Source organism: Medicago sativa, chromosome 5, assembly GCF_051527215.1.
Source record: "Medicago sativa cultivar Bolivia chromosome 5, Bolivia_mono, whole genome shotgun sequence".
NCBI lineage: Eukaryota > Viridiplantae > Streptophyta > Magnoliopsida > Fabales > Fabaceae > Medicago > Medicago sativa.
In genome coordinates this window covers 64123671-64132793 of record NC_140753.1, presented here as the reverse complement: position 1 = coordinate 64132793, position 9123 = coordinate 64123671, and the positions used below count along the sequence as shown (strand labels likewise).

The following is a 9123-nucleotide window of genomic DNA, read 5'->3' as shown; positions in this document are numbered from 1 at the left end:
AGCAGCTTCTGACACAGCAACTGCTTTGGCCTTCTTGCCTTTCCCTTTAGCAAGAGCAGCTTCCTCCTGAGACCTCGCATCTTCCTCCAAGACGTACCCAGCTACTAATCTAGCTAAGTGTTCAGGATTACTTTCCTTAACTATGGAAGGAAAGTCCCTGATAATCTCAGATTCTTCTGTGGTCAACTCCAACCATTTCTCATCTTTAGGAGCTGTCTTGAAAAAGTGCATTGAATGCAAAGTCTTGCTACTGATAGTCTTCTCTGCAGTAGAAACTTCGAAGCATTTATCAGAAGCATCCCTTGTTCTTCTCAACAAATCCAGCACTTTCCCTTGATAAAAGATCTCAGAGAGCAATCTTCCATAGGGCACTTGTTTCCTTCCTTTGACTGTGCTTTCATTAATAGCCCAGCAGAGATGATCCAATACATATCTTGGAAAGTTTATCTTTTCCAGATTGGTCATGAAATAGATTGCTAGCTTCTGTTGGTTGTTGGGTTGATCAGACCCACCTGCTCTTTGAAAGAAGCAATCGTTGCTGAATTTCACCAACATTCTATTGTGAATCTCCATTTCATAAGGCTTAGCATCTTTGTTTCCACCCAGAAGAGTGTTGTAGTAGTTTTGCAGCAGGACATCATCCTTCTTAACAATTTCTTGAAACCTTCCTTCTGCATCCATTCTACAAGCTTTAGCAACTATCTCCTCTGTGATGATTACAGGAATACCCATCACTTCAGACCTTATCTCAAGGCTACTGAAGGAAGTGGGATTCAACTCAATCTCCTTCTTTCCTTTCTTCGACCCAGCTGGTTTATCCGCTGCCTTCACAGGCTTTCTATTGACAATTTCAGCCCTTAACCAGAAATCTTTGACCAAGTTCACATATGTTGGCCCATTTAGCATGTTGAAGTAGCCAGACAGTTTCTGAGTTTCTACGTAGCCTTCCATGTCCACTTCGTACTTCTTGAGTGAAGTGAAGTCCACTGGTGATTCTACTTGGACGATTAAGGATTTCCATGGAATATCCATAGTCTTCTCTTTGTAGATGGACCCAGATTCTGATACGCTTTGCTTGTTTGATGTAGATTCTGAAACTTTTGAGCTTGATGATGCCATTTGATGATTGACGAAGATTTGAAGAAGATGAAGATTTTAGGGTTCTAAGTTTGAGAGAATGCGCTTACTTCGCAAGAGGTTTGAGAGCAAATGTGTTTGTTGTGAGTGAGTAGTGTGTGAATTGTCAAAGTGTTAAAAGTAAAACGATTGCAATTCAAAAGAGACAAACAAACATAACATTAATGACAAAATTGGGGGCGCGTGAAAAGTACTTTCAAAGCTATTAAATCATCATTGCCCTTTTTAGTTATACACCAACACATACAGGCCACGTAAGAAGTTCACAGAGTAACTACCAAGTTAGTGGGCCAGAAGTTACTTTTAAAAAGTAACTCCCAACGTTTCCACTAATTCAACTATTCAGAAGCAATAAATCCAGCTTCTGGACTTCAGATGCTGACGTCATCAGAAGCGAGTTTTCCTCAGAACCTCAATAAAGAGCTTCTGATGGACTACTGCTTCTGAACTAACTTCAGAACCTAAAATCCTATTCAGGAGCAAGCAAACATCTAATCAGACACGTAATGCATGTTCAAATTTTTCTTTATAAAATCAAATCTTTCAACAGTTAAAGGCTTAGTAAATATATCAGCCCATTGATTTTCAGTATCAATGAATTGTATATCTAAAATTCCTTTTTGAACATAATCTCTGATAAAATGGTGTTTGATTTCAATGTGCTTAGCTCTTGAATGCAAAATTGGATTTTTAGACAAACAAATAGCAGCAGTATTATCACAATAAATGGGAATACTGTTAGCAGTTATCTGATAATCTTCCAACTGATGTTTCATCCAGAGTAGTTGTGTACAACAACTTGCAGCTGAAATGTATTCTGCTTCTGCTGTAGACATAGCAATAGTTGTTTGTCTTTTGCTAGCCCAGGATATAAGATTATCACCCAGAAATTGACAATTGCCACTGGTTGACTTTCTTTCAATCCTATCACCAGCATAATCAGCATCACAGAATCCAATTAGCTTATAATCTAAGGATTTCCTATAAAGGAGTCCAAGATTAGTTGTTCCTTTCAAATACCTGAAGATTCTCTTGACAGCAGTCATATGAGATTCTTTAGGATCTGATTGGAATCTTGCACACAAGCATACACTGAATAAAATATCTGGCCTAGATGCAGTGAGGTATAACAAAGAACCAATCATACCTCTATACAGCTTCTGATCTACTTTAGCTCCTTCATCTTCTTTGCTTAAGGTGCACGTAGGGTGCATTGGAGTGTTCATCACTTTACAATCTTCAAGTTTGAACTTCTTCAGAAGCTCCTTTGTGTACTTTGATTGATGAACATAGACTCCATCTTTGCATTGATTGATTTGAATGCCAAGGAAGAACTTCAGCTCTCCCATCATGCTCATTTCAAATTCATCCTGCATCAACTCAGAAAATTCCTTGCAAAGAGATGCATTAGTAGAACCAAATATTATATCATCAACATATATTTGCACAACAAGAATATCTTTCCCAAGGGTCCTTCTGAAGAGTGTAGTATCAACCTGTCCTCTTTTAAAGTCATTTTTGATTAAGAAATTACTTAGTCTATCATACCAAGCTCTGGGAGCTTGTTTCAAGCCATATAGTGATTTCTTCAGTTTAAAAACATGGTCAGGATATTTAATATCCTCAAATCCAGGAGGTTGCTTGACATACACTTCTTCTTCTATGACACCATTTAGAAAAGCACTCTTGACATCCATTTGATATAATATTATGCCATGATTAACTGCATAGGAAAGAAGTAACCTGATTGCTTCCAATCTTGCAACTGGAGCAAACGTTTCAGTGTAATCAATGCCTTCTTGTTGACTATACCCTTGTGCAACAAGCCTGGCTTTGTTTCTTGTTACTTCACCTTGCTCATTCAGCTTGTTTCTGAATACCCATTTTGTTCCAATAATGTTCTTGTGCTGAGGTTTGGGTACCAGATCCCACACATCATTTCTTTGAAATTAATTCAACTCTTCTTGCATAGCTAGGATCCATCCATCATCTGAAAGTGCTTCATCAACTGTTGTAGGTTCAATCATTGAGATTAGTCCAATCATTGACTCCTCTTGTCTGAAATGTGATCTTGTTCTTCTTGGACTATCTTTGTTTCCAATGATTAGCTCCTCAGGATGTGAAGACTTGTGTTTGAATGTGTTTCTGGGAGGATCTGCTTGATGTGAGCCATCTTGTCACGACCCAAGATTTAAAATCGTGACCGGCGCACGAACTAGAACATCCTAGTCCGGCAAGCCTATTGACAACACTAGAAAATTATAATTTAAACAACTTCCAAAGTACTCATTTAAAAATAATATCCACCGAAATTTCGGCAAAGTATCATCTGTATTTTCAATATTTTCCAAGATGTAAATCCTGTTCATATCAGCTAGAATTTAAAAAGTGACACTGTTTGTACAGTTATAAACAAAATATCATATACTTCAAATAGCTGCAGATATACCGACTCAACATAAACAAAAGAGTCTTCCACCAAAGGAAGCCTACCACAAGAGCAACAATGTTGAGACTCTGAGTATGTTAGCAGCTTGCTACTCAACTGCATTCTGAATCTGAAAAAAAATAGAAAATGAAAGAGTAAGTCACAAGGACTTAGTGAGAGATAACAACCACCACCAACTAGAAGGGAAACACACAAGGGCACGATTATTTACTTTCTCAAATCTAATGTCAATTTACAAAAATAGTAACCGTCTAAAAATTCTAATAATCCGCAACCTTTTATATGCATGAAAATCCACACATGGTATATATTTCCAATCAAATAGGTATACTTCTACGAAAAGTCCAACATCGTAAAGACATGAAGATAACGTTACAAGCCTTTAAAAAAATAAATTGCCAAAAATCATAATAAAAGCCTCTAAAATATATTGTCGACAATCTTGATAAAAGCCTTTAAAGAAAATATAGAAAACTCCATTTAGTGAAAATAAACAAAATGGGTGAATCGAGAACTAGCTCCATCTCATTGATAGCCCTCTCCTCCTAATGGTGGCCTTTCCATAGGGGCGGCTCCATCTAACGGATAGCTCTTTTCTCTCGACTCAAAACAAAGTGTAAAACATTTTCAATTAGGGAGTTTACCTCTCATTGATAGCCCTCTCCTCCTAATGGCGGCCTTTCCATAGGGGCGGCTCCATCTAACGGGGTAACTTTACCTAATTGAAATCACATACTAGGTGCACCTAGGTCGTCGCGATAATAATAGTTTTTCTCAAAACAAAATTTTCAAAATGTCTCTAAAACCATATTTCACAACATATTGAAACTTATGTCAAAATACGTTCATCAAAACTCAATCGAAAATCTACTACTTATCATCATAGGTAAATCCAAATTCGAATCCAAATATAGTCCATATTAATATCAAAATCTTCGAAAAACACAACTTCAAAACCATACTTAAGAACATATCAAAGCTAGTTTCACGAACATATTAAAAGTAGGAATTATCACAACAATGTATTTCCCGGAACATATTAATCCAATGCACAAAAATATGTGCAAATCAAATATCCATTTCAAGTCAACGTATAAATCATAAGTAGCCTAATTTGAGTTTATATTAATATCGAAAATTCCCAAAAACATATATCTCAAAACCGTATTTCTCCATGTCTCAAAATTCAAGTCAGAGTATATGCAACCATACCTCAATTTCAAATCTTTTGCAATGCAAATAGAGTATAGTTAAATTTGATGACTTTGAAATTATATAACAATGACGAAAAAAATGTTCAAAGGGTGTGTTCCCTAATTTGATAAATACTTTAACATATAAATTCAACAAAATATAGATAATAACGATAATTAAAATAAGTGATAGTGATCGTTATCAACTCACAGTTATGCCGAATTGACCAAATTTTCTCTCCAGCCACTCCCGTAGAAGCAAGCAAAGTATCCAGTGCCCAATCTGAGCATCGGTAATATTTTTAAGATTAAAATGAGTATTCTAAAAAATTTCTAACTATATGCAGCCCTAAATTCCTTCCATACCTACTCTAAACTCTATAATAAGTTTCTAAATCAAACTACACATAGCTAGAGATGCCTTAATTGAGTTATGGGTTGTGTAAATTACCTCAAAGAATCTTTGAGCCACTTTCATTGTATGGGCATCCTTCTCCTTTCTTAACCCACCAACACTAACTCAAAATCCTACCCAAGAGAACTTGTGAGAGTATTAGAAATCTTTGATTAGGTGTGAAATTGACCTCATGAGTGTATGGAAGAAATATGGCATATTGAAAGAAAGAGGAAATGGTGTATTGAAGGAGGGTAGTAGAAGTGGAACCTGATAGAGAGATATGGAAGCTTCGGGAGAAATAAAAAAAAATGGGTGGCTCTCTATATTTTTATATTCTTTTTATATTTGCTGTCCTTTTTTTTTTTAAAAAAACAAAAATAATAAAAATTTTTGAAACGGTGCGTTTCATTCTTCCCCCCTTAAAAAAATTCGTCCTCGAATTTTAACCACTACTAGCGTTGGTTTTAACTAAACGCGGTTCCTTTTCACACATCACTTGTTTGGATTACCAAGTTGTTTCTTCACCGAAAGGTCCATGACATAAACCTTTACCAAAACGGTATTCTTAGAACATAAAGATCTCACTTTCTTATCTATCATAGCTGTCTTATGGTTCTTGTAAGACATACTCGTCTAACTGTACATCTTCATGATTATCTCCATGAGAAGGGTCATAAAGGTAATTCTAAAGCACAAATATATAAAAGAGCATATGCGCACTCGAGAAATTCAATGGAAGTGCAGGGTGGTAAGCTACAAGTCCGAACTACTGCCAAATCTCAAACGTTTCAATAAACCTTGAACTAGTTTGCTCAAGTTTGAAAAACCACCCTACATTGGTGAAAATTGTAAGAATACATGTTCTCACACTGAACTCTAAGGGACGACTCCTCTCGTCATAATAAAATTTTCCCTATTTCGAGTTGCCACAAAATGATCTCAGATCAACCAACAATTTCAAGGACATCTTGAATAACCTCTGGACCCACTAATTTAGACCCTCAACCTCAAACAATCTTATATGAGACATACATCGTCTTTTATACAATGCTTCAAAACGTATCACTTTACTAGTAGATTGGTAGCTACTTATATTCAAATTCCATCATAGGCAAACATAGGTTCCAACTCCCTCTAAGATCAAGAAACAGAAGCACATAGCATATCCTCTACATTTTGCATAGTTTTCACAAATTGACCATCAATCTTAAGTTGTACTAAGATTCAAATGGGTTTTCAATTCACATTTGAAAGACTTCCAAAGCTCAACAATAAATTCAATTTCGCGGTTAAAGATAATGGGCAACAACATACCATACAAGGTGACAATCTCATCTAACATGAACCCTAGCATACTAAGGCGTAATATTAGTAGTCTTTACAAATAAGAAATATGCAGACTTAGGCATCCAGTCTATAATCACCCACACTAAGTCATAACCTTTTTGAGTTAATGGTCTTGAAATGAAATCCACAATAACACATTCACACTTTAATTCACGTATTCCAACAAGTCGAAGTAAACTTGCAAGCTGTTGGTGCTCAGGATTTACTTGTTAGCACACTAAACACTTAGAGACAAAATCGGTTACATTCCTTTTCATCTACTTCAAGCAGTACAATTATCTCAAATCTTAGTATATCTTAATAGAATCTGGTGAATAATATAACAATAATGATAAACCTCTTCTTTATAGTCTTCTCCCTAAATCACCAACGTTTGGAACACACAATCGACACTTCAACCATAAAACATTGTCTAAATCAACTAAGAAGTTTGTAACTTTACTATTCCTCCCATTATCTATCAACTTTACCTAGTCTAAATCTTAACTGAGTCTCCCTGATATTGTAAACTATGGTGGAACAAATTTACACAAGACCAATAATTCCATTGAATGATCAAGCTCAAATTGAATCCCACTTCCAACAAGTTTGTGTAACCCTTTAATTATAAGTCATCTTTATTTCGACAAAATGAGTAAGACTACCCATGTACTTCCTACCTAAAGCATCTACAACAACATTGTCTTCCCAAGGTGATACAAATCCGTGCAATCAAAAAAAATTCAAGATAGCTCCATCCACCTTCTTTGCCTTAAATTTAAACCTCGTTGTTGAAAGGTATACTTACAACTCTCTTGATCGGTATAAATCTAACAAGTCTTGTCATGTTGATATACATCCAAATCTTAAGAGACAAACTACTACTGCCATATTTAAATCTTTTGTAAAAATAGTTTGGGTCCTTCTTTCTTATTTAAACAATATTAAGACTTCCCAAGGAAAAGAATTTGGGCGAATAAATCTCTTATTGAGAAAATCATGAGCTTCTCTTCTAACACCTAAAGTTCTGCTAACTATTTGATCGAAAGGTATAGATGTCGTTGAGTGTTAAGAACCAAATCTATAGAAAACTTAACCTTCTTATCATGAGGCAATCTAGGAAATTCTTCTGGAAAAACATTAGGAAACCTACACACTTTTGGAACTTCTTATAATTCTTCTGAACTCACTTTGTATATCCATAAGCAAAACCAATTATCCATGACAACTCCATTTCAATAACTTCTTAGATCCTAAACTTGAGATCAAATTATATGGTACAGAATCACATTCTCCTTGAAAAAGGATAAAAGCGATTATCCAATATCTCAACTTTCAATGCCTAGTTATAATAGGTGAACGTGGTATGATGGAAGGATAACCAATTTATGCTCAAATCCTATCAAAATCTATACTAAAGCTATTGTGTTAATAAATGATTAGATAATGGTTGTGTTGTAGCTGCCAAGGACAATCCCTCCTGACATGACATACTTAACCAATGTAAAATCAAAATTACTAAGAAAAAGTGTATTATCTATATGCCCCTTGATCTAATCTACAACTCTACTCAAAAGTTTGTCTGCTGGAACCATCCTTCTATGGTATTGATATTGGTTTATCCCTAATGACCAAATATATTTTCACCACCACGATTAAAATAATCATTGTATAATCATTCAACTCGTTTCTTGCGAGAATATGGTTTACTACCTCCCTTAAGATTTTGTTCCCTAATCTGAATTGTCAAGTTCGAAACCTCCGCAAAGTAACACAAATAGATCTAACGACAAATCCAATTAAGTATTTCCTTAGTCTTCTATTGAACCACTTGAAATGCATCTCTTCTATAATAGGGGAAGGAAGGTAACTTTGAAGCTCTGTAAAATGGGATTTGTACTCTAAAATTGACATATCCTCAGTTTATTTCGATCTTTCATACTTGTGAGTTAATCCATCTCCAACACTTTTATAGAAGAAAATGAGTCGTAAACAATCAAGTGGTCTCACTTTATTCCAACACAGTGAACCTCATTGTTTTACGCATTTAAGTGTATCTAACCTATCATATAACACACCTTTCAACTTAAATTATATCAACTCCCCCATTCTTATATCTAAGAATCCTAATGCTCTTTGTAACCTCTCTAGATTGTTAATGAATTTTTGTAGATCCTCACTTAAATCTGAATAGCTTCTTGTTGACGGAAAACATTTCTCTGCTCTTGATTACCATGTTGTTATTGTCCAACAACAACCACCTCCAACAACTTGTTACACAAGCCAACAATAATCTCTATCATCATTTGATTTCTTCGTACTTCTCTAGGAACCTCAACATTAAATACTCCTACAACTCAGTCACGTTTGTCAACGTAAATGCTATGTCCTTTATCATCATTTTTATTTTTTTAAGTCAACCATGAGAACAGCCCGAATGACAGCCTATTTGACTAAGGTTTTACGGTTCGGCTTTAAATTCGCAAGGAACCAATTTCCCTTCTAGTGGAGATCTTGTTAATGGGTGACACCCTCACTAAATGAAAGAAAAATGACCGAATATAGGACAAGACGACAAGCAGATTGAGACCAGTCAAAGACCAAAAGAAATCACAGGAGTA

The 9123-nt window shown here is 35.4% G+C and overlaps 1 long non-coding RNA gene across 1 annotated transcript; it reads right to left on the bottom strand.

The window, feature by feature from the left end:
- Nucleotides 1-3402: 3402 nt before the first annotated feature.
- Nucleotides 3403-5532, bottom strand: LOC146923980 (uncharacterized). The gene is made up of 3 exons (XR_015009938.1): nucleotides 5231-5532; nucleotides 4991-5062; nucleotides 3403-3695 (listed from the first exon to the last, which is right to left on the bottom strand). It is a non-coding gene; the product is annotated as an uncharacterized LOC146923980 (long non-coding RNA).
- Between the last annotated feature and the right edge of the window lie 3591 nt (nucleotides 5533-9123).